The 26,935-nt window shown below is 29.9% G+C and overlaps 1 protein-coding gene across 2 annotated transcripts in view; it reads right to left on the minus strand.

Annotated features, from left to right (window-relative positions):
• LOC141530472 (uncharacterized) overlaps window positions 1–26,506 on the minus strand; it is a 46,530-nt gene extending 20,024 nt beyond the window's left edge. Inside the window, exons 1-2 of one of the 2 annotated variants that reach the window (XM_074247586.1) lie at window positions 26,102–26,506; window positions 13,339–13,462 (exon numbers count right to left, since the gene is read on the minus strand). The gene's annotated coding sequence lies outside the window, so the exon portion shown is untranslated. The remainder of the gene's footprint in view (window positions 1–13,338; window positions 13,463–26,101) is intronic. The other variant, XM_074247587.1, reaches the window with a different exon arrangement.
• Between the last annotated feature and the right edge of the window lie 429 nt (window positions 26,507–26,935).

The raw sequence follows: 26,935 nt of genomic DNA on the forward strand, positions 1-26,935 counted from the left end.
TCTTACTTTCATAATTATGTAGATAATAAATTATCACCGAAAAAAATATAAAATCGTGAAAAGACATAACTTCAGGTAACAACCTTTCTGATGGTATCAAACTTTCCTATTAAAATCCATTTTATAATCTAGATATGTCCGTCACAAAATTTTTCTTAAATGATTTTTTTTAAATCATCCTGTCAATATTTGACATTTAAATACATTCACATTTATTGAACAAAATAAATAAATAGACAAATTTTATCGAGTACAAAATTAGAATCTATCTAAAAAACTCAATTTATTATATAAATACACTGGAAACAAAATTTACTAATTCTCGTAATCATGCAGATAATAATTGGAAGTTAATTTTGTTCTATTTTTAAACGACACTATTCATAAATATTTCCTTTGTTTATATTTGTGCTTATAAGTTGTTTGAACTGCCATTAATGATTAAAAAATTGCCACTGTGTAATATTAAAAGGGCATACGCAGTAAAAAGTACATAAATAAATTTTTACAACCGGCTTGAAAAATAGATGGTGTATTAAAAAAAAACATCCACATGGTATAGAAGTATATGTGCCGGTATAAAATAAAGTCAATAAACTTCAAAGTCATTTGTCATCGACCGAGCATTAAAGCATGAACAATCCTTTCTATATTTTATTTACACACTTCTCATGTACGCATCAATCTTCTTTAGCTCGCTCCGATATATCTCAGAGAGGTAAATTTCATGGCAATATCTGGGAGATAGAAGTGATACTAAGAGAAAAAAGGGGAAATAAAACAGAGAATGTACATTATCTATAGATATAGACAGTTAGGTGTGCTTTAGCAAAATTGGATTCACTGTCTCGATATTCGATTATTGAGTCGATATGTCATTCGTGGCTTGCCAAGATATTCCTATCCTCATTCTAAGGAATTCAGAGCTATTCTCCCTCAGGCTTTACAAAAACCGTAGAATACCTCGATCCTACTTACGAGAGGATAAAAAAACGAATTAGAGGAATAAAATAAAATAAACTTTAAGAAAAGGAATATTTACATACAGAAAACAATTCCTACAACATACTATCGATTTTTTTTATGTTATCGTCGATCAATACAGGTAAAGACTTGACTAAAAAAATTGGACACTCAAAAGTTTAGTTAGACTTTTTTGTTCTTTAAAAAAATAAAAAAACAACTCTACTTTCATTTATTTCTTTAAAAGAAGAATAACTGTTATATTGGCAATCAAGTTTTCGGGTAAAAATAAAAAAATTTTATGTGTAAGACCAAGAATGTGCACTTTTTCTCAATCGTTCCTATTTAGCTAGACGCTCGACCCTCCTTATCTCCACATACTCCCAAGAGACTTTTTGGTTAAGACCAAATGACAAAGGTCAATTGGTTTTTGAACATATAAGCCCTTATTTGCTTGCTTCTCATTCCACTCTCTGGAAAACACGTTTCAGTGATCATTCAGATAGAAACTTCCACTAAAACATTTCCCACACGTACTATTGCGACTCTCATCAATCATTATTTACCCACAAGTTTAATGCCATAATCTATTAAAGTGATTATACTGTAAAATAATAATTATCATTATAAAATAATTGTATACAATAAAAGCTGATTTATTAATTATTAAGGGTTAAATTTCATTAAAAATGTAATAGAGAATTAGTGGCAGTAAATTGTTTAATAAAGCGTAAAATTATATTCAATCAATATACTCTTTTCTATTGTCTCTTCACCGTTATAGTTATAGTTATTGTTATTGTTATTATAAATGCTCTCCGGGCATTCAGAAGCACTTATTATATTATATCAATCTGTAAAACGATTCCCGATAAAATGAACAATGTTCTACAGCTACCACTACTAGTATGATTATTATTATTATTATTATTATTTTTATTATCGTTATTAAATGAAATGTTTATCTTGGTGAACAAAAGAGTAAATTTTGTCTCTGTAAAATCGAACTGCATTATTAAATACTATTCGAGGACTCCTAAGTAGAAAAGGTTTTGCTTTATCGATTATTTATTTATTTATTGATAGAACTAAAAGCTGTTATCTTCTCTGCGCACATATGTCTGATAGCTACTTCAATCACTTAAGATGCAATAAAAGACATGATAGGTAGTTTTTTAAAAAAGAACAAGTTAAAACTCTTCTCTGGCTTATAAAGCTGCCGCTTTTATTCACAATGCGGTACAAACATTTTATCGGTACAAACTATCTACCTTGTAATAAATTTTTCTTTTACTTTTATTTTTATTACTTATAGTCGAGTTTAATTAACAAATTTATTTTGTTCTAGATTGTGGAGTTTGTTGGCAGAAGCAAATGTGACGTTAAGAAATTTTAAGGATATTTTTTTTTCTATTTATTATGTCTAAGTGTGTATACGAAGAACATAAAATTTATTTAAAGGCTACTTTGTGAAAAATAAAATCCAACTTTTGATCCTTAAAAAAAATGTATGGTGACGATAAAAATGACAATATGGTGACCTTTGCGGCGTTAAAGAGAGTAACCAGTAGTCTACTTGTGCAAGCTAGAGGACCAGGTGAGTATTGATCGGGGACTGGTTGAGCTGGCGAACCGACGCACCACCGAGGTCCTTTTCCCTGGGATAAAATAACAATCTCGAGAGTCATTCATGTGCTGAGAGGCAACGAGGGGTGCGGTTTTTTAAAAGACGACACTTCTGACAAAAAATAAAAATAAAAAAAATTCTATTTAATTAATAAAAAAAGCAAAACGGAAAAAAAATTTTTAAATTGAAAATTTCTATCAGAGGATAAAAAAGTTTGAGATAAACTAGAAGAAAAAGCTGAAGTGATTTTTTAGCATGCCCAACTGTTGCACTGGCCTTATTTTTATTCCGTGTTTTTGTTGTTCCTCCCCGACCTTTTGAGCGACCAAGCCAAATTTGAGTAACAGGCTTATATTAGATGTCAAGTTGGAGGTTGGAGTAACCTCCATCAAGGATGGAGGTTAGAGAAGAATTTGAATACATAAATACTAGATAAATTAGTTTGGGATACGTTTGTGCTATTAAACGGGTTAATTTAGCGAGGAATGGAAGTGGGCGTTAATCGCTTAGGGATAAATCAATGAGTGGCGATGGGAAATTGCATGAGTATTTTATATTTATCGTAAAGACCGGATGTTGGCGGGTTGTATAGGAAGATAGGTACTGACCTGATAAACTAGAGCAACAGGCAACCCTCCGTTCGACCCGGACAGAAAAATATAGCGTACTAGGATAGGAGCAAAAAGTGATTGTGGATGAGAAGAATGAGGATCTGAATGTGGATGAGGACAATCGATTATTCTTTCACTCTACTCTTGTCAATTGACACGATTTAATAACTCGGATATTCTATAAATTTTTTTTTATTGTTTTTATTATTATTATTATTATTATTATCATCAACCTGTAGTCACTGTTTGACTGCTGAAAACTGCGAATTAGTAATTAATTAAAAAAAAAAAAAAAAAACTTTGATTCAATAATGTACAAAAAAAATTTTATCTAGCACGAAATTTGAATCTATTCAGAATCACCTCGAAAACTTATCGTCACGAATTAACTATCGCTAAAAAGCATGGAAAGCCTTGGAAAGGCATTCATTTAGGTCAAAACTTTTCCGATGTTTCTAAATTTAACAAAAAAAAAAAAAAATCAATCCACCATATAAATACGCCCGACACAAATGTTCCTTATTCTGACCAAGTCGAGAATCAAACCTGGACCTCCTGATTACATTTTTCCGGAACGATTTTTATCTTAAATGAATGTAATTCATTAAATAATTAAAACTACCATAAATTTTAAGAAAATATGATTACCCCGGATAGAGTTCTAAAAATATTTAATATTTGTTTGAGATTAATTGGAAACCCTGTAAATTCAAAATATTGTAGATAAATTCCAACAAACTGGTCTATGCTTCTCTGAGTTTATATGTAAAGCAACATCTCTAGCGGTAATTATTATTGTATACGCGGAAAACACTGTATTGAATTTCGTCGCTCAAGTTACCCGTCCAGATATAGTTCAATAATTATAACCTAAAGTGTCTTTAAATTTCATTGGAATGGTATTTTAACTGGTGGATTTTAGTTGGCTCGAATCTCTCCATCTCGGTACTGGCTAGTTGGTTGTTTGATGTGTCATAAGTTATAAAAGTTATAAGGATATTTTGAAAGGTAGTTTTAAAGTTTAGCTGGAAGGTTTTCAGTGAAATTGAATAGAATTGTGTTTAAAAGTCATCATAGAGAAAAATTTTTGAGAGAAAATAAATAAGAAAAAATGAGATGGTTAAGAGTTTGAGGATGGCTGATGGATCAAGAGGTGGAGGGGTAAAGAGTGCCGGAAAGTAAGAAAAATAGAAGCAGACTTACCGCAAGTTAATGAAAGAAAGAAAATTAAATATAGAAAAGAAGAAGAATTGGTATGATCGATACCGGTATCAATTACTCCAGAGGTTTTTCTTATTTTGCCTGGGGATCACATCTTGGGATTCAAATTCTTTTTCTCTATTTCCGCTTTAACTCGGCTTAATTTTTTCCCCCTTATTATTCTTTATTCAAGTCGCGATGTTTCTACCGGAGTTAGGTGCCGAAAAAAAGTTTGACGAGCCTGCCAGAGACTCGTAAAAAATTTAAGAGGAAGCAAAAAGTCGAGAGGCTTGTTGGCTTCCGATCCCCTCTTAAGATTATACAACTTTTTACGCCCACGTTTTACAAGAAAAGTGGTAATAACTGTACTTTTAGTCACTATTATAAAACGAAATTTTGAAAACTGTAATCGGGAATGTGATAAAAAAATTTCCAGCCCCAATTACAAAGTTTTTGATGCTAAATGATAATGGAGTTTTAAATAAGATGTGGGAAAAAATACATATAAACAATGTTACTAACGAAGTTTTAATGTTTTTAAACAGCCAAAATTATATGGTACGCCCAAGAAACATGGAGCGAAGAAATAGAACTAAAGAAAAGTTTGTATCTTGCTCCGCACTTAGCCCCGAGTGTTTAAACTGAAGTGTTGTCTCAACTTGACTGGCAAGTAGTACGAAGCAATCTATGGTCTGACAACGATACTTAAGAGAGATCTACCACTTCCACCTCTATTATCCGATTCTCATCAACTAAAACTTGAAAAGAACGCCCACGGAAAGAAAGTGTATCAATTTAATGATGAATAAGCGCACAGTGTAAAGTTTGCAATGTTAAATTGTTAAAAGTTTACTCCAACACGTGATTAAAACTAATTTGAATTGACCTCAACCTCTACTCTGGCTTTACCTTTACCTTATACCTATGTCTATCTTGAGGTAATGTATAGCCACAATCAACACTAGTAGTACAACTTTGCACGTGTTATTATTTCATTCGGTAAAGTTCTTTTTCTGATTCATTCTTCTGTACTACAGTGTAAACCTGACAGTGTAAATCTGCTCTAGGTCACTAACAAGTTGTTAGTTTTTAAAATTCCATCATTAATAAATTAAACATTAGGTTTATAAAGAGAAAACTTTCAACAAAGCCAACATCGCTATCTTTATCCTTTGCCGGCCCGGTAATGCCACAACCAACTTGGTAATTTCTTGTTTGCTTTGTTGTCTGATTAAGTAATTGTATGCTGACTTGTAGAATTATTCTGCGGCCCTACCTTAAGAAACAACAATTCATAATCAAACTTCGAATACAACCGTTTAACGAACCATAATGGCTTATAACTTAGTTCGTTAGATTTTTGGCATATTTTTAAAAATAACAGATGTGCTACACTGATATTTACTGATTTCACGTACTTTAGTCGATTTTAAATTTAATACGCGTACTATTAGGTTGAATTAATAACAAATTTAGTGTATACTTTTATTTATATTACAAGCTGATTTGGCAAATGTTATGCTGTCTAAATTTTAGAGAGTTGATCAGTGACATTTTTTTTTTTTTTATCAAATCATAAAATTGAGTATCGTCAATAAGTAAAAGTTTAAAATAGGCTGGAATTAATTCTTGAACGGGACTATTATCCCAAATTTTCTTCAAAATAATAAAAAATTTTTTTTCAATTGAAAATAAAAATACAAAATAATAATTTTTGTAGTTCAACAGAATTTTTCGACTTTTGGTCGTAATTGTAAAAAATTATTTTTTCTTGAAAACGTTTTTAGGGCTATAAAAAATGAAATAAATAATTTCAGTACATTCATTTTTTGATCATAACTAATGATCAAATTGATACGAAAATTTTAGAGAATAGAATATTAAATATTTTCCAAACTTATTAATTTTTTAATTCTTTTAAGCATATAAGCTTAATTCACATCATTAAAAAAATTAAAAAATACGCAAATCGGCTTATCCATTTTCGATTAATCTGAATACCAATAAATAGCACTTATGTTTTATTGATATAGAATATAGATATTCGTATCAGTGATTTTGTAGAATTACATCCTTTTATCCTGAACGAGTAATTTTCTCTTGCAGATATTATAGGTGTCTGATGATAGTTGATGTTAAAAGGGTTGGATGTTAATGTGCATTGAACCTCATTGCCATTTGATGAATAGCCAAGCCGGGGCATGAGTCCTTTTCAATTGGATCAATAGTTATCAGTTATCATTATCATATAATAATTAAATTATACGGGATTATTACTGACTAGGTGACGAGGTAGGTGGTAGATTAATAAAGTTTCTATCTGCCCACTGTTTTATGTTAAGTAACTTCTAGGTAGTTATTATTATTATTTGAAAATCTAAATAATTAAAATTAAAAAAGCTGAATCGCTTAATAAAATTTTACCAAACCGCGGACTGTTTAATTAATATTAAAATTCTGCTATAATTAAGTTGATTAAATCCATCAGATAACATTGAAATATACTTTTTGCATAATTGATTAAGTTTAGTGAAACTAAAAGAGTTGGTTTAAATGTGATCAGAAATTGTAAGAAAAGTAAAATTTATTGTGGTAAAAGTTTCAAGTAAAGTGAATGCGTCAGCATAACTTGGGAATTAATTCGAAAGATGCTCGTCGATAGTTTAAATTTAGAAGAAGGTATTGATAGTAGATAGTGGATGGTAGTAGTAGTAGTAGTAGTAGTGGAATATATATTTAAATTCAAAAAGCGTATTTATAGTTAAGTTTAGTGTAGAAGAAACTAATGATGACAAAGCGGTAAAAAGAGCTGAAAGAAATCGGCTTAGAAGTCAGGTGATTTATAGAATTCATTAGGAAACTAATTCCTTAAAAACAGTCTTTTGTACCTGATCAAAATGCGCAATCATTTATTAAGGTAAATGAAAAAAAAAAAAAAAAAAAAGTAAACACTTAATCAAACAGTCATTAACTTTGAAGACTATTCAGCGCAGGGAGCACTGTGCATGCATCCGTAAATTTGCATAATAAAATCAAATAAATTGGAGTATACTTGAAATTATCATGTGTAAAAGTAACTTGTTCTTGTGTACTATTCATAGAGTTTTATGATATATAATACATAATGAACTATACATATAGAGTTTGTGGCGGGATAGAAAGCAAGTTTCAAGTGACGGCTTACCCTGTGTAGTATTGAAAATTGTCGTGGATTAGTTTAGCTTATGTATTCGAATCACGTGAACTTTTTCTTTGAGGTAAATAAAAAAAGCTTGCGGAAACACGAGCACGTAAAGGAAATGCCAGAGATATTTTTTAGTTTAAATATAAATAGCTGTATATTCATTTTTTTCGTTTCATTTGATACACTTCTCTTTTTAGAGTTTATGAATAAATAAATAATATACGAGATGTGTTTTACCAAATTAACTGTTTTCATTCGATAGCCAAAAATAGAAAAAGCTTATCCTTGAGTTATACAGAACCAACATATCAGATAAAATCTCTCTTCGCAATAACAGTAAATGGTTATTGTGAATGAAAGCAAAACAAATAAATCCAAGCGCGGGATCCACTCGGACAGGAAAAATTTTGAAGAGAAAAAAATCGCGCAATTGGTGTTATTTGTGCATTGCTGATCCGTCTCTTTGAGCTTGCCCAGAGACATCATTTCAACAAACGTAATTCACATTTAGCACACTTGATTTTTACTCTATTTATATGAACATATATTACATATATGTTTCATGTATAGCATATCATACACATGTATTATATAAACCCCAGTGATCTTATGTGGAAACCTGTCAATTTCAAAGCTCTCATGTGCCTACTGATAGAGACTACGTGGGTTTATTTTTAAAAAATCTCTTCAGAAGAGAAAACGCTCTTCAGAAGAGGCGCTGTATCGAGTTTTGATAGAACTACTTATTGGTAAGCTTATTAAAACGTCAATTAATAACAATGTCAATAATATTAATAAAATAAGGCCATTCGATAGCCGAAATTAAAGTAGATTTCTCAGAGCCAAAAAAAAAAAAAATTGCAAAATCATTGTAAAAATTGTAAAAATAGTATAGTAAATTTTGAAGCTTTCGCAAGGTCTGTAGATTAATCAATTTCCGACATATCGGTCTTCAAAGCAAAATCGGCTTTTTGACTTTGAAAAATCGAATTTTGGAGATAAACACTTTATCAAAAGCTTAAAATGTTCGTTTTAATGTCAGAAATCTATCTAAGAAAAAAAACCTGATCTCTATTTCTCAATTTCATCTCAGGTATCTCGTACAATAAAAATAAATTAAAGCAGTAAGCACTGGATTAAATAATTACACGCAATAATGAAATACACGCGTAAATTAATCTTTCGGCAATGTAGTAAAAGGAACTTGAGAAGAGCAGTGCATCACTTGACGCATTAATAAGCTTCCCACAGGGTAGTTGAACATACGTCTTGAATTCTCGTGCTGCCACAAATTAAATGTCGTAATATCTCAAGCATCTCCTTGACTTGTTCCTCTGGTGTTGTCCTATCATCATTAATGTATATCCATACACCACTAAAATTTATTCTAATGGCTCTACTTGTATCAAGAATTTTAACAGCCGTAATTATTCTTAACTCGATAGGAGTTAACTACTCGTGGAACTTTATCACATCGACAATCAAAATCGTCATATCAATTATATTTTATTGACTACAAGCATCAAAGTTTGAACAAAATAATATCAAATTGTCTATATTCGTTTCAGTTTGATTATTCACGCAATTCTGGGTCAATATTAATAGGAATTTGTAAGCGGGTACACTCGGTCAGCTGGTAGTTCCAATAATGCTGCATAACTCGATCCAGGTGATTTATAACGATACAACTCTGGATGGAAGATTCGCTATTCTACTCAATTCTATATCTAATCGATATCCGGTGAAGCGTACGCCAGATCAATGAATGATATCACATCACAGTGAGCGAATCGACATAGTCGTCCGATTCCCATGTCTGATCGTAGATGAGACTGATCGTAATGAAGCGTCGACACGTAATTTCAAATTCGATGGTGGTGCTTGCACATCACATTTCTCCTTCTCTGTCTGCACTGAGAGAGGATGCATTAGTGCATGTAATGACCAAGTTGTTCCGGGGTTCGGAGATGGATATACATGTAGAGACGTAAATTGTATATTGTTTGTTGTATTATATGTGTTGTAATCTATTTCAGAATTTCAATATCTCTGTTGGACAACCAAACCATTGGCCAGTGTTACAGGTATGAGGATTCGCAGATATAAATTCAAATTTTAAATATTTTAGTACAATAATGAATAATCTATTGCCTGGTCAGAATTGCTAACTACCGCATTAATGTTTATGAATGTAAATTATTGAGAGAAGAGCGACCAGTAGTGGTGGTAATAGAGGTAAAAGTAGAAGTTGAAGTAGAAGCACTAGAGCACTCAGATTTGTGTCGGAGTTTTAAATATTCATTAACGACATTTTCTATTATGTATAAGTAAAGATCTAGAGTCTAGACTATCCAGACAGTAGACACAACGCTAGACAACGTATATCTGTTGAGTTCAATGCTGACGTCGTTTCAATTCGCTTTATATCTCAACTCTCATTTCAGACTGTGAGAATATTAATGCCTGGGTAAATCAAATTCAATCTAGCACCACCTTTGAGTAATGTCTTCTATGACATTTTCTATGCCTTCTATGATATTTTGTTTTGATTGTTCTTTTTTAATGATAATTTTTTAGATTTGTAAGATCTCAGCTGAATTTACGACCATCGGTCTAGTAGTTCTACTACTTATTCTGATAAAAATGATTCAAGACTCCAAATTCAAGTTTTGTTTATTTTATTGATATCTGATCTTCGTAGAATATCATCTATACTCAATAAAATATGAGCGAGATCGTGAAGAAATAATAATTTTTTATAAGTGGGTATAGGCTGGTATGGTTGCGGAGAAATGTGACGGAAATAATCATCTGAGTTGTAGTGTGCATTTATCCATATAAGAAAAATAATGAGTTTTATTCCAATTTCTCTCTTTAGGATTAACGCTCATATAGTATTTTTAATATACTATCGAATTGCTGTACATCAGCTTGTTATAAAACTTGGCTTAAGGAGCATATTTGATATTGATTTTTAAATTAATCAACTACCAAATAAATTTTTGTTGCAATATATGTTAATCGAAGCACACATTTTTAAAAAAAATAAAAAAATGTGATAAATTATTTTTTTTATTCTCATACACGGCATCATATGAAAAATTTTTTACGGAAATGAACTTATGCCGACTATCAATCATTTTCCATCTGAACGGTTACCTACTCTAAAATTTTTACAATGAATTTTTTGAGGGAAAATCTATTTTGATAAGAAAAATTTTCAACCCTTAATTCAAAAATTGTTGTCACACTCATTCATCTTTAAATGATAAATAACACTGTTGAGGAGAATTTGATAATAACACACATTTATGGGTCGGTGATAATTTTCCGAGTCTATTTTCGCTGGCAGTAAATACACCTTACTACTGGCAAATGGCCAAAGTTTATGTTTTTTGCGCTTATTTATAACTTTCGTAAAAGTATTTATGCAACTGACGTTCTAAAGCTTGAAGTGAAATGTATGAATGCATGTACATTTTTTTTTTTTCATTTTCACCTTTGCTTGGTGCACTCATGTGCTTTATTTACCATTTAAAACTGACTGTAAGTCATATTTGTATATAGTCCTACATGTACCTGTATATGTATTTAAGGATAGGAAAGCTACGCAGGCAAGTGCATAGCAAATGTGTTTTCGCGTTAACCTCGTTTGTGTGTACCTAACCCAACTTACCGTAAGTAAATAGCAAAAGCTTATTCCCAGTCTATATCCTAATATGTAGGGGGTATTTATATATATATATAAGAGATTCTCACGTATGTAGTCACTCATCACGATATCTCTGGAACCATGAGACCTAGAAACTTGAAATTTGGTATGCATATTCCTTTCCCCGAGTCTAGGTCAGCTAAGAACGGATTTTTCGAAATTCCACCCACAAGGGGAGTTGCGGGGGTGTTAACCTAAAAAAATTAAATTTTTCAAATATTGCTCCTACGGTCTTGAAATTTGGTATACATATTCTTTTCCCCGAGTCCAAGTCAGCTAAGAATGGATTTTTCGAAATTCCACCCAGAAGGACGGTTGCGGGGGTGTTAACCTAAAGAAATTAAATACACTGACATAACACGAGATCTCGGAAATTATAAGACCTAGAGACTTGAAATTTGGTATACATATTCTTTTCCCCGAGTCCAAGTCAGCTAAGAACGGATTTCACAAAATTCCACCCACAAGGGGGGTTGCGGGGGCGTTAACAATGAAAAATTTCCGTTTTTAAACTATAACTTATATCGACTTCAAATTTGGTAGGCATCTTCTATAAGAGATGTAGAAATAATCTATAAACGAATTTTACGATATCTCACCTTACAGAGGGTTGCGGGGGTAGGTATTAACAATCAAAATTTTTAATTTATAAGCTATAACTCTTACAGACTCCAAATTTTGTAGGAATTTTCTGTAAGTGATGAAAAAATAATTTATGAACGAATTTTACGATATTCTAGCCCAAAGAGGATTACGGGGGCGTTAATAATGAAAAATTCCCGTTTTTAAGCTATAGCTTCTATCGACTCTAAATTTGGTAGGAATCTTCTGTAAGAGATATAGAAAAAGTCTATGGGCAAATTTTACGATAACTCATGTCATAGGGGTTTGCGAAGGTGGGTGTTAACATTAAAAATTTTTGATTTCCAAGTTATAGCTCCTATAGACTCCATATTCTCATTTCAAATTTTTTTCTTCGAGTCAATTATTATTCATTTTTGAAAAAAGCCACGCAAACATTATAATGATTGCACATTGAAAGTTACAATGAATATTAGTTGGAATAATTCCATGGATAAAAGGTATATGCTAATTCGATGAAATTTAGAATTTGTGAAAGTCAAAACAATACTCTAATTAACTTTCAAGTTTAAATCTAAAAATACAATTTTATAAAATGCCCAGCGAAGCGGGCGGGTAACAGCTAGTATATATATATATATATATATATATATATATATATATATATATATATATATATATATATATATTTTTTTTTTTATGCATGTATGTGCTTTCTTTGTTCTTATATCGAGTGCACTAAAAGTACATGCATCAATATGTTTGAAGAAACATAATACAATCTTATCTAACACTCAGTGTAGCATTTTTCTCTGAAACATTTTTCTGATTTAACAGAATTTTTGCTGCCTTAAAATAAAATTCTTTCTTATCCACCCGGGAAAGTAAATATGACAACTTATTGAATAGCGGAGATAAAAAATGTTAAAAAAATCTTTTGGATTTTCGAGACTTCGATGATCGTTTTTCCGTCTCCGACGAGTCACCTCAATATAACCGCATGCTACCACCTCTTTTTTCCCGTTTCCCCTGATCTCCGACGGACGACCTAGTTACCTGGAAGGATCCATTTCTCAGGCACAAGGTGAGCGACGAGGCGCTCCAGGGCCCAGGGAATACAACATTATTTTCTCATCCTAACAATTCACGTCGTTATTTATTTATTTTTCCTCTTTCTAATATCTTTTTTCTTCTCTTTTATTGTCATTTTTACAACTTACAGTCGCGTTACTTTTCATTTTCATTTAATCTCTATTTTATTCATCTCCTGAGCACTATAAAAATGTTTTATTCAGAGAGTTTATTAATTTTGTTTTATAATGAAGTATTTTTCATATACAGTCAACAACAACTTTTTTTTCATTGTGCTCTATTGAGTTTTAATCAATAGCTTTCCTCGAGCGGAACATATACTGCTTGCTTTCAATTTACTTTCGATTGCTTGTATATGTGTACATACATTTTACGTGTATATAAATATAAGTGCATCAAATTTGTGTTCAAATCACGTTTAAACATGTCTTCTGAGTTTCATCGCCAAATCCCAGCATAGGCACGTACGGACCATGAACTATCAGCGTAGGCTAGAACAAAAAACGATTTTCGAAAATGTCTGAAGCTTTTTAGTGTTGTTTAAATCAGCAAATTTTTACGAAAAATATTTTTTTTTTTATTGAATTAAAATATTTACAAATTTGTTCGAAGTAAATTATATAATTAGGGTTTGTAGTCATTAATATTTAACAAGATTTAAAAAATTTATCAGTTGACAAATATGAAAATAATTCCTTTTTATAATTAATTTTTAGAAAATTTGCAATATAAAATAAATTTTTTTTTTTGCTATTAAGTAATTTAAAAGAAAAAAAATTAGTTTAAAATATATTAGATCGATCAAATGCAAAATTCACGGAAAATTGAACTTGCAAAATTACTGTCAAAAAATTTAAATAATTTTCTTGACATTAAATTATTGAAAAGAATTTATGGTGAACAAAATTATTTGTTATGAGCAAAACGTGACAAGATTTAAGAATTTTTTATAGTTTATAAATTTAAAAGTCAATTTTGAAAAAATACTTTTTGAATTATAATTGTATTAGATTATTAGATTAGCAAAATTATCAGATGAATCATTCTCAAAATTCAAGAAAATTGACGATACATAATATTTTCAAAAAGTACAATGTAGTTTTTAAAAAAATAAAAATGAAGTTAATTTATATCATGAATTGTAATTTATTTGAAGTTTAAAGATATAATTTTTATGTTATAAAATGAATTAATTTGTTTGAATTTGTCATTGAATAAATAAAAGAAATTTTCAATCATTCTAAATCGAAATAAAAATGGGACAATACAAAATATAACCAATGAATACATAACTCTACGCGTAACGCACTAAGTTTAAATCGAAGGGAGCTTTTATGCTGTAATTTTTTTTCCTCTACTCTGTATTTTATTTTTCAAACCAAATAAGCCATAGTCACGACTATCAATCGATTATACATTTATGTGCAGAAGAAATGATACAACACAATGTGTAATAAAAACGATAATGATAAATGATAACATTGAAAGTACAAAAAAATAATAACAATAAAAAAATAATAGAATAGAGTGAATAGATTTTCCGCATGATTGGAAGAAATTCGAAATCTTATCAATGAAAAGCATCACGCTTAATATACCGAGTCAACAATGCCGACCGGTGGGTTGAAATTGGTATACCCCTACAGCAATTTACGGAACATTCTCTTGGAACATTGATAATAGTTGATGACGAACAAGACCACGTAGATCAGTACTTACTGCTACTACAACTCAGTAGATCTCTCAACATTTTGGAAACCACAGAGATTATTGGCGTTAGACTGTAGCTTGTGGTGCACCTAAATATGTAAGCTACGCAAATTCTAAATTAATTAATGTTACATCAGATATAGGCACCAGATATATTCTCATATTACCTCAACTTTCAAGATATACATATAACACAAATACACATACATGTTTTACTTTTGTAAATAATACTACGTAGTAAAACTTTTCTGAGGGATTTATAATTTACATTGCGTGAGTTCTTTTAAACTATTATGCTCACAAAAGTTTATATTGTTACGTAAAGTGTAAGTACATAAAACTTTTTAGAAAAGTTTTTTTGTTAAAGAAGGCGGAGTAAGAAACTCGACGAAAAAAAAATTTTCAGGGACGTGAATTAGTTTGCTAATACGAATGTACGTAATCACACTACTCTACCCCTCGAAGGACTTAATGAATCGACTTTACTTATGAATAATTTTAAATTTTTGTTGAATAGAATGTTATTAATAAAATTCTTATAGTTTATGTTTGAAAAAATAACTCAAATTTTTATGACACGTAATAATATTTTTTTTTTCATTTAAATTGCCAATGAAATAGAAGAAGGCCATTTGACAGCCGCAATCGAAAGAGATTTCCCACCGGAACTAAAAACTTGTAATATCTTAGAAGCGAATGCAATGCAGTAAAATTTTTCAAAATTACAGAAAATTTTTTATTTTAGAAAATTGCAAAAGTATGAAAATTAAAGATTATATCATAAGCTTCCACATTCAATTTACAAAAATTAACTTGATCTAAAAACTACAATCTTAAACCAAGAAAATTTTAAATCAAGCATCAAAATTCTTAAATAAATTGAAATTTATTTAAACCAAAAAAAAATTTTTAACTCAAGAACTAATCTGCTAGATTTAAAATAATCTGATTCTTCAAAATTATTTGCTCGGTTCAAAATCTTTGTTTTTGAATCTAGATAATTTTTTTCTTAATTAGATGAGCTGACTCGAAAAATATAAAAATTTTTTAAAAATTGTGTCATAAGGTCAAGCATAATACTCAGGTGTGCACAAAACTTATTAAACGGTACTTCCTTTTAACTTCATAAATCATTATAAAGTATGTTTAGTATAGTCGTTTTGCATGACATTTCTTTCAACTTCTCCATAAATAATAGGATTAAATAAAAAAAAACTTTGGAGCAAACAATCAAAAGTTTGCTGAATGCATCAAAGGATTTTTAAAATATTTAAATACAAATGTAGGAGCAGGAAAAATATTTTGTTGTAAATATTTTCTATGCTTCTACTTTAGTAAAAGTATTCGGTGTTTAAGTATTTTTATTTTAGTTTCAAGGATAAGTGGTTATAAATTTAAGGATTAGATGAGTAACTAGTATTTCTAACATGCTGTCGCCAGATGTCAAAATATAGTTACTCTGTAAGATGTTTAAATATATTGTAGCTTGAGTGCCAGTGAGAGAATGAGTAAGGGTGTATGAAGTATGTTATAAGTATACTGTTTAGAGATGGGGGTGAGAAGGGACCAAGAGGCCCAAGTAATTTTAAAGGATAGTTTTGTAAGTTAATCTAATACCACCCAGGCTAGTGAGCAGTTGTATGTTATTTTCCCTTATCAATAAATCTATTATTATACTTTTAAAAAACATTGCCTTGTGCTGTAATTTCTTTTAATTAAAATAATCTAAAAATCTATATTCTACACAAAGAAAATCAAAAAAGAAAATACAGAGTGCCATAAAAGTTATAATGAAGAATTTTCCTTTTAGGGAGAAAAACAATAATGATATAAAAAAAAGAGTTTATTCCAATAATAAAGAAGTTTATTGAGAACGTAGAGATAACTTTTGAATTTGAAATCTCGTGAAGAATGGATAGAATTAACGAGTGAATAGAAAGGAGAGAAAAGATTCATTGGGATTTTAGTAGTTGTTATATGAGTAGTATGAGTCGTAGTAAAAGGAAACTTTTCCTAACTGTAACACGTTTGCCCGAGATAATATTCCATGGAAAGTAAATTCACAAGAGACTTTGTCATTCAAGAAAATATTCTGTGGGTTTTGTATATTTGACTATGTATGTGAGTGAGGCTAGTGCTCTTTCGCTCTACATATATTTGACTATACAGATAACAAATATTCTGTTGTGCAATCGCTGAAGTAAAGTAAAAGACCTGAATACTATATTATGAAGACAAGGACAAGATACAGAAGAGTTGAAGTACACACATTGAATAGAGCAAACAGAGCAAACAGAGCTACACGGAATATAACGCAGCGCACTGAGTACAGAGCATCCAAAGACGAATACAGAGAATTTAGATATGTATATATTGTATTAATTTATATGTATAATACACGTACACATGTACACATACACGTATGTGGGATTTCGAATCACAAAGTCTATTAGCCCTGTACTACTCCATCCTATGATATTAGGAATATATTATTCGATGCTTCTTGAATTTTGATATCTAGATTTGTTATAGTCGTATGGGGTCTGACGCGAGAGATTTACTTGCAATGTGGGTGGTAAGTACCAAAAATATAATATATTATTAAGGCCAGACGAAAGTAATAGCAGAAAGTTAAGTGGTAGGTATTAACTTGTAAATAATAATTGACCTCTCATCGTTTATTGTTTTCTATGTTGCCTCCAATTTTATCTTATTGCGTGGTAACATTAAATTGAATACAGAGTAAACAAACAATGTTGTATCTATATTTATAAATAACAATATTATTATAATTAAAATAAAACATGAAAAGATAAAGGATAAGAACGAGTAAATGAAAAATATGATCGAAGTTTCAGATAAACAACAGAAACAATAGTACTTAAGTTTAATTCATTAAATTTAAGTCTTTTATTTCTATTGTTTGCACAATTCAGGTGTCCTTAGAAAATAACATAGACCTTTTTAAACCCTCGACGGTTTCTTCGGGTTGGGCTAATTGAGTCGAAAATAAATAGTGAATATTTTTATTCTAGTTAATTAAGTCTTAATTTATAGAATTTTTTTTATATTCAAAAAGTATGTAATGTTTTATGATTTCTACAATTATATAAAAAATTTAATTTTTTGATTTAGTAAATTTTTCTTGGTTCAAAATAAACAGATTCTTTAAAATAATTTGAATTGTCTTAGTTACAGGTTTTTTCTTTTGAATCAACTTAATTTTTCATCAATGTCTAAAAATAACTTTTTATAGCTATAAAAAAATAATTTAATAAAATTAAAAAATACGATAACTTCGAATCGTCTAAATTCGCGTTTAAAGCTCTACTACACACATTAAACCTATAATTTTATCGCTTCTACAACAAGCAAGTTCTACTAGTACAAGTATTTGAAAACAAAAGCTTAAACGAGCTCCGCAGGAACATTTACAGCAAATTACATACGTAGGAAAGATCGCTGAGGGTTAAATTAAACTAATCAACAATTATGACGGAGCAAGATTAGGTTGATTATTTCCAAGGAATGTACATATAACCCAGAGAAGGATGAATTTTATTAGGGTAAAAAACGCACAAAGACTTCTCATCCGACTTTGTTCCTTCATTTAACTCAGAGGGTCTTCATAGAAATTCTCATGGACTTGAATCTTTCTATTCCGTCACACTCCCTCTGTATCTTTAATTTAGTGGTACTGTACATATATATATATATACACTAAAAGTAATCATGCCGAACACTTAAACGAGGATACTCATAGTTTTTCTCAGTTTTCTTTAGTTCGTTTTTATTTTTGTCGTCACCGTGCCATTTTCGCCGTGAGAAGACTTCTAATCGAGCATTCGCTTAGCAGGAAGTTTCATTCAAAGACACGTAGCAGCTTCTCTCTCTACTTTCGTCAACTTTGTCGTCCTTTAATATATATATGTGTCCTTGTCTTTCTCATCTATAACAAACAGGTGTACCCTTAACAGTAGACTGACAACTACCAGCCAGAAAGGGATTTTTCGATACCCCAACCCAAGATAGCTACTGTTACAGCTTAACACTTCATTCTCAAATGCTCTTCAATGTCTCTCTACAACATGATCGTGATAGAAGAGCTCCAGTATCCTTTACAGCAACCAGACTTTGCACCCTACATCTAAAATCTCTATTCTGGTAATGTAATCCCCGGAATGATACGATGATCGACTTGCCCGAGAGAATATTCACGGGCATTGAAATTGTTCGGATGCTCTTCACTAACTCCTTCCATTTCTACGACAGAATAGATATACACTGCTATTTTCAATATCTTGTTGTTTTGTTCTATTGTTTTGTTCTATGACGGTAATAAATTTCGAGCTATTTTACAACCTTTTGCGTGTATACATTTGGTATTATTTTATTTAAACTGGACCAGATAACCTGTAACCCATAATGCTTCCACAGGGGAATTTTTAAAGGTTAATAGCTTTCGGTTCTGGACTGGTTATTAACTTTTTTTTTTTATTTATCGTTTTTGATCATCTGAATCACGGTTACAGCTGGATATTTATATTTTTTGGCTTTCACGTATTTAACAATGTACTAAAAAAAAAATACTCAACAAAAACTAATGATACGGACGGTGTTTTTTCCAGCGATTTTATTGTTTTTGTACGTTTGATGTTTCTATTGTTTCACAATAAATATTTTCTCTTTTATCTAATTTCTGTGACTGGAAAATAAAAAATCATGTTAGAGTAAATGGATGTCAATTGAATAAATAAAAACAAGTGATCCCTTTTTCGATATGTGCTTTTACATCTTAAAAATTCCTAAAAAAGGTAACGTTTCATGAAATAATAGTAAAGTTCGTATCAATGCATGGAAATATTTTTGTAAAGGTTTAGTCGTCTCACAAAAAATACACCGTTTCACGAAAAATATTTAAATAATCAAGTGTGATAGTCCGGTCGATTTACTTTGATAGTCAGATCTAAAAATTCAATTCAACTTTTAATCGATGGTGTCGATTGCTCGTTTGAATATTCCACTGTTTACGAATTGGAGGTGATGACCCTGTTGTGTATTCAATAAATCGATTTCATATTTATAGTATTACGTTCAGATTATTCTTCAATAATACCCTCCAAGCAATTATAACGATTGAATTTTTTAGATTTCATATTAATTTATAGATTCGTCTCAACAGGAGGAATTTTTTATTTTTCGAAAAAAACTGAATAAATATTTAATACATCAGATAAAATGGTAATTATGCAGAAGTGGCTCCACCTATTTTTGAGAGTAAAAAATCGAAAAATTGATTTTTCTGAATATTTTTTTTTTTTTCAAATTGACTTTTTCACGGTGGATTTGTGATAAAAAGTATGAAAATGTAATAATTTGATTTTTTTTTTTTTTTCTATTTGAAAGTTAAAAATTTACGATTCTCGGTGTTTTTATACGAAATGGTGACGATCCTATTTTTTCCAATAAGTGAAATATTTTTTTTTCTTCAAGAGCGATAAAAATAGAATAAATTAGAAAAAAAATTCAGAATAACATAGTTTAAAAATTTTTGGTATTCAAAAACATCAAAATATTTAATTTTCACAATTTTTATCATAAATTTGCCGTGAAAAAGAATAATTTAAAAAAAAAAAACATATTTAAAAAGATCAATTTTTCGATTTTCGTTTTATTTCAATTTTATTTAAAATATGTGGAGCCCCATTTCTGTATAAATAGCCATAAAATTTTATTTTTAGTTTAAGAGCTATATCAGACAATTAAATTCAAGTGTATATACCAATCAAGATATATAAGTTTATTTTTGTAAGTTACTACGTATTTCAGTATGTATTATCTTCTTAATCAACAACTAGGAACCAATTTATTTTTTATTGATCTTCATTTGATCGACATTTTCACCCACATCAATAACAACAAATTCATGTTCATACCAATAATAAGTAACTATTGTTAATATTATTATTTACTCTATTAGAAGAAAAAAAATTTTTAGCAATTATTTTTTGATAAAAAAATTTTGAGTGCATGTGATTGCTCGATCTTACAAGTTGTATGTTAATTGCAGATAGTAGTATAAATAAAAAACCAATAGCAATGAAGTAAAGTTAAGTTTGTTAAAAAAATGTCCATAAATTATAAATTAACAGCACTTGCTTAATTGCCTGCATTAAATTAAATTTAAGAATATTTAAATTCAAGGTCTTATAAATGAACCAGCCAAGATTTAACAAGTTTTGATGTATACTTTTTTTTTATTCAGTGAGAATGAAAAATATAAAATATATTTTTTTGCAAAATCAAATGTATTGGGAGAAATTTATAAATGTATATTTAATGGAGTGAATGATGAAATGTGACAATGACTTAAAAGTTTTATTTTTTATAGTGCTAAAGTGGAATGCAGAAAGTAGTAAATGTTCTACCGATTGTCAATGAAATATGTAAATGTCAAAAACTTTTTGGCTAAGCCAAGTGAATGAATAAGAATAATTTTTTCTATAGATGAATGATATTGTGTTTGCGTTTACATATATAATATATTGTGTTATATTACTTTAGGATATATATTATGATGTATCGTTAGAGTAAATTTGACGTATTTTATACTTTTGGATCAAAAATAAATTTTATTATAAGCACGAAGAGGATTCAAGAAAAATGACGGAAATAAAGTAAAAGATAAAATAAAACCAGGAAGTATTTTGTGCTATAACTGTTATTATTTTTATATTTATGTTGTTCTAGTTGGGGAAAATGAGCGCTATTATTCTTCTACAGCTTTATTAAACAAAAAATATGTTATTTTTATACGAAAACTTATGTATCGTTGGGTCGTGAAAGTGATAAATAATTTAACGGGAGATATAACATCAAGATCCGCAAACACGTGTTTCCTTGACGAGCTTTAAAAATAATAATAATAGTGAGCTACGCGGTTTTCACAAGACATGAAGCAGATTTGTGTACTGTGTAAAAAAAAAATTAGTGTTTTCCTAAGCTCGAAATTTACAGAAATTTGGAAATAAGTTACTAAATCAAGACGAAAAACTTTGAAAAAGTTTGGCTTTACAAGTAAATTTATAAAACTCTGGACAATGCTTGACAACTCGACACTACAACCCAAGTTAATCTAGTTCAAAGAAACGTTACTTACAAGTTCGAGGAAACATTTAAAAACTTGACTTCCAGCGTAACTACAAACTTTAAGTTGTAGTTTAAGACTTCTTGTCGCTATTTTAGTACCACATCAGCTATTAGATTCTAAGACATGAAAACAAGGTTCATTGATGCGAAAATTTATTTTTATTTTCAATAAGAAACTATCTTTTTGAAATATTTAAAGCTTATAGAACATTGAATAGTATTAAACTCCCATTCATGCAAAAAAAACAAAATGGAGGTACTTAAAAGTTATCAAAACAAATTTGAATTTTTCTTTTGTTGGAACTTCAATCAATCTAAGTTACTTTTGTAACATAAGGTATTATCCGCGAACAAAATATCTGCGCAAAAGGAATGGAGGTGCGAAATCGTTAAAATGATAACTTGAGATTGTTTTTAATATCATTATTGATTTTGGTGGCTTTTATTTACAACAAATGTCAATTATATCATCATGATAATAATCAATAGATCACTTGGTCTAAAGAATAACTAAGTTGCGTTTCATCAATATCCGTAATATATTCATAGAATAAGGACAAATAAAAGTAATTCTAAATGGGTATTATGAGCAATATTTCCTAAACACTCTCTTAGGAGAGAGTAAACAATCGCGCTAAATTTCTCGAAAATACGGTAAAATAGTTAGCGGTGGCAATATCAGTAGTCAGTTACCACAACCGGCGTACAATCAGTTTAGTATGTCCCCGACCGATCATCCTCGTCTAAACTAAAATTGATATAATTTATTTCCTTTCACGAATATCCGCATCAGTTTCTTGGCAATCGCCTTCAGCCCAACCTTTTCCCGGCAAAAGTTTTCGTTAACGAAAGTGCCGAAAAAAAATTGGCATCCTAGTTGAATGACAACATCATTTTTTGTGATCGAGTATGAAAAATCTGTCATCTATATCCCGATATGGGTATGATTAATGATAATGATACATGAAATTTTTCAACAAAACCTGACTAAGATAAATAAAAATTCAAACTTGACAATTGCTATCAATCCATAACAAAAACATAAGTCATCAGTAATTTGTCGTTGATGTCGAAGGTGATATAATGAGTGATGTGTAGTTAATCTCCTCCCTCCAACACGTCTACACTAGCAAAGACAAAATTTTTAGATCTAGTACAATGATTAATACTAATGAAGAAATAATAATCGTAAAGAGAATAAAAAATAAATTGTTTTATTCAATTTAACATCAACCCCAAAAATATAGATTATTCACTTTGATTGTTGAAGTAAATTTTTTTAGCTTGCAAGAATTGTTTTTTTTTTTTATTTCTATTCAAAAAATTACTTGAAAGTTTTCATTTTGGATAAATTTTTTTTTTATTTCACTACTATGTAGAAATAACTCACTTAAAATTATACTCCGGAATTGAATTTAGACAATTTTCATCAAGTTACTAGAGAGCTTATATTAATTAAATAAAGAAAAATATTTTGCACTTTCAAAAAAATGTATGATTAAATAATTATTAATTTGCTTAAAAAACACAAATAATTATAATAAATTTGCTTAAGGACCAAGTTGTTTTTATTATATAATAATGAACGAGATGAATGTTTAATGCAGCGTTCCACAAGATTTTAATGAGCATACTAATTTTAATGGAATAACAGCTAAAACGTGATTTACATGTATAATAAATTTATGACAGTATGAGCATTAAATCACGACTATTTGAAATATATTATCGTGAATGGAATGATGTTATTAACGTATAAGATATAACGCATTGAAAAGGTGGGATTTTTCACGTCTGCATATATTACTACTTACGACTTAGTTGAAAAGTGCATAGCAGGGCGTATGAGATTAACTACAGGGTATAATACAGTTACAGTAGAGAGTAGAAGTAAGAGTTATGGTAGGTAATATAACTGACCCCAGAGAAGTACTAGTAAAGTCAAAGAATAGAAGCGAAGAATGAAGTAATACGCGTTACGGAAATAAATCTGGAGTGAACTTGAGACAAAAGAGTGAAAACAAAAAGCATTAAATGATGGAAGTAACAGCGGATGGAATAAAATAAAACAAACAATGTTAAACCTTGTGAGAAAACAAAGACAAGTTAACTTTGAATGGAAGTAAGAGAGGCAAGGAAAAAAGCCTTCTTCAGATAAACTCTCTACTCGAGTTCGTGAGATTTTTCAAAATTGCTAAAGCTAGTCGGCTCGCTGAAGATAATCATCATAAAGATAAAAAATTTAACAGTGAATAATTTAGAAATTTTTTTTTTTGAAACTGAGAAACCAAGAACTTCTTCTTTGTTTTATTTAAATTTGACTACTTGGGTGCTTAACGTTTCATTTTTTCATTATTATCAGCCAGTATCTTATCATAATATTTTAGCTCAAGATGAATTACTGTCCAATGTTGGCACTGCTTCTTAAGATTGTTTGTTCCTGAGATTTGGTGTACACAGAATTAATTTACTTTCTTAATTACTCTTGAAAATAAATAGTAATGATTATCATGAAAATAAAATAATAATATAATGTGAAGCAGAAGTAATATTTAAAATTAAATAAAAGTTAAAGAAAAAGAAAAAAAAGTAGATTAGGATGCTTCGGATGGCATAACATTTTAATGAAATTTAAAGTCCGACAAGCATGAATATTTAAGGTACCCTCGATAATTATAAACTGGATGACATAAAATAACGTACTCGTTATTGAAATTTAAAATATTTATATTTAATAATTTAAAATATGAATTTGAAATAAAACAGAATTTTATAAATTTTTAGTACGATCTGACAAGTATATGTATAATAATATATGAAACGGAAAGTCAATATTAGAATTTACAAGCTCTCTGAACTCTCAAGGGTCTTCGGACGCGTGTGTAATCCAAATAAAATTACATTCGTCCTCTGGTAATCGTACAAATAGAATGAGTAGCTGATAAATCTTCCCCATCATTTCATCTTAGAGTCAATTTACCTCATCTGTATCACTCAACGCCACCACTAAAAATACATTGACCAGTATATACTTTAATACCACAGCTAGAACTTTATACATTTTTTCCGGGATCTTATTTAAAGCGAATCCATTTCTAAAAATTAAATTTTCGCCTCATTGATGCTTCCTGCCCTTATTTTTCATCAAAAAAAAAACATTAAATTACAATCCATATAACAGAGCTAAATCAATGGTTTATCCTTCGCGTTAAATTTCCCAAGACACCTTAGAGTGCTTTGTCCTTATTGTCATTTTGCGTCCGGCAATTTTTCTCGGAGAAAATTTATCCTTTTCACCACTTTCTTTACAAGAGACTTCACATTATCAAAAAAGAAAAACTTATAAAGACATAGAAATTGTCGAGTACATAACAATCGTTCTTGGCTTCTGTTACTCAAACAAAGAGACCGAACTATTGTATACGATCAGACCAATTGCCTCAAAGAATGCTATAATTATCAAAAATATAAGATGAAACCGTTTTTCGAATTTCAATCACGCTATGCTCTTAAATAAATTACATTGTCAACTCTTTCCATACAATTCTTTATTTTATTTTACTATATTTATATTTTATTATGTTGGGATTGTTTTTGAACAAGAGAGTTTATTTTTATAAATATATTTCGTTAGAATTAAATTTCAAAATTTTTTAAATAATTTTTACAGAGTTTTCTAAAATTATATTTTGAAATTTTAATTTCTCTATTTTTTTCTCGAAGCATCTAATTATTAAAATTCACAATCTTAACTGTAATCATTCAAGTATTATTTTTCTGTGCAAAAAAATTATTTTGATGAATTTTTAGAAGTTAAACTTTTTTTTACAAAAATTTTTTAATTGAATAAAATCCACAATGTCTCTAACAATCCACAACTTCATTATTATCGATGAAATAATTTTAACAGAATTTGACGCAAACCCGTGGATACAAAATTTAACAACCTTATACAATACGCATACAAGAACTTAATTGTACAGTCCACAATTAATTATCTCACTTTGTTTATAATAACAAACCAGTAATTAGTGTACCGCAGAAGATAGTTTTGGGATAATCAAATGCCATAACCCGCAATTTAATTAACCAACATACTCGGTGGTAATAGACTGATAAATGATTAATGAAATTCCGATGAAGTACGGTCATGTTTACACACATGTATGCATACAAATATAAATAAGTACGTAGAGCTGATATGAGTGTAAGTAAGAGTGCATTAACGTCAACAGAAGAGTATAGACTTTTAACACGTCGTAAAAACGTACCTGTTACTCTCAATGATGAATGTTATCCAACCTCTGATAGGATGAATTATATTTTACCAGTCAATAGATTTAATTATTATAAAAGTCTTCTGGCTTGGCTTTGCACGTGTGAAATGGCGCGAAATTATCTTCCCTTCGGCGGGATAAAATTTGGTCGTAATAATTTTTTTTTTATTTTTTTTTTTTTATTTTCAGTTGCTATCGATGTTATCAATTTTTTTTTAATGATCGCGACAAATAAAACACGAGACCTGGCCAATCATTAAAGTCACTAGACAATCGGTTGATCCTGTTTGGCTCGCGGCCAGTGACCGAATTGACCACACGCTCGGACTTGTCTGTCTTTCAATGAGTAAGAGCTAGTATTGTCTACCTAGTGTGCCGCCGACGGAGGCGAACGCTCGCGTCGCGACGCCGCTCTGACGGCGTCTCATTGCTCGACCCGGGCTTGTATCACCTCTCTCGCCCACCTGCCCCTAACAAGCCTCTCCTTACACACTATCGCAGAGCTTTCAAGGCGCAAGCGTCATATATTTTTATAATACGTATGTATTATAAGTGTATACATATCAACTTGACCAACACTCTCGGGCGATACCATGTAATTGTGAATATATGAATGATTAGATTACAAAGTTAAGAAAAAGTTTTAATTTATGCGTCGGCAAAGTAATATGCAACACCGAGTACACTACTGTCTATTTTAATGCGTACTTTGTGATGTAAATTTTTTAATTTTACACTTAATTTCATGAAAGTAAAAAAGTTATAAACTTTATTGCTTGTTAAATTTATGATGTGGATAGTAAAATAAATAATAAAATTTGTTTTCAA

This window comes from Cotesia typhae, unplaced genomic scaffold (genome assembly GCF_013202065.1).
Source record: "Cotesia typhae breed Kobodo isofemale line unplaced genomic scaffold, CoteBio_Ctyphae contig_5, whole genome shotgun sequence".
NCBI lineage: Eukaryota > Metazoa > Arthropoda > Insecta > Hymenoptera > Braconidae > Cotesia > Cotesia typhae.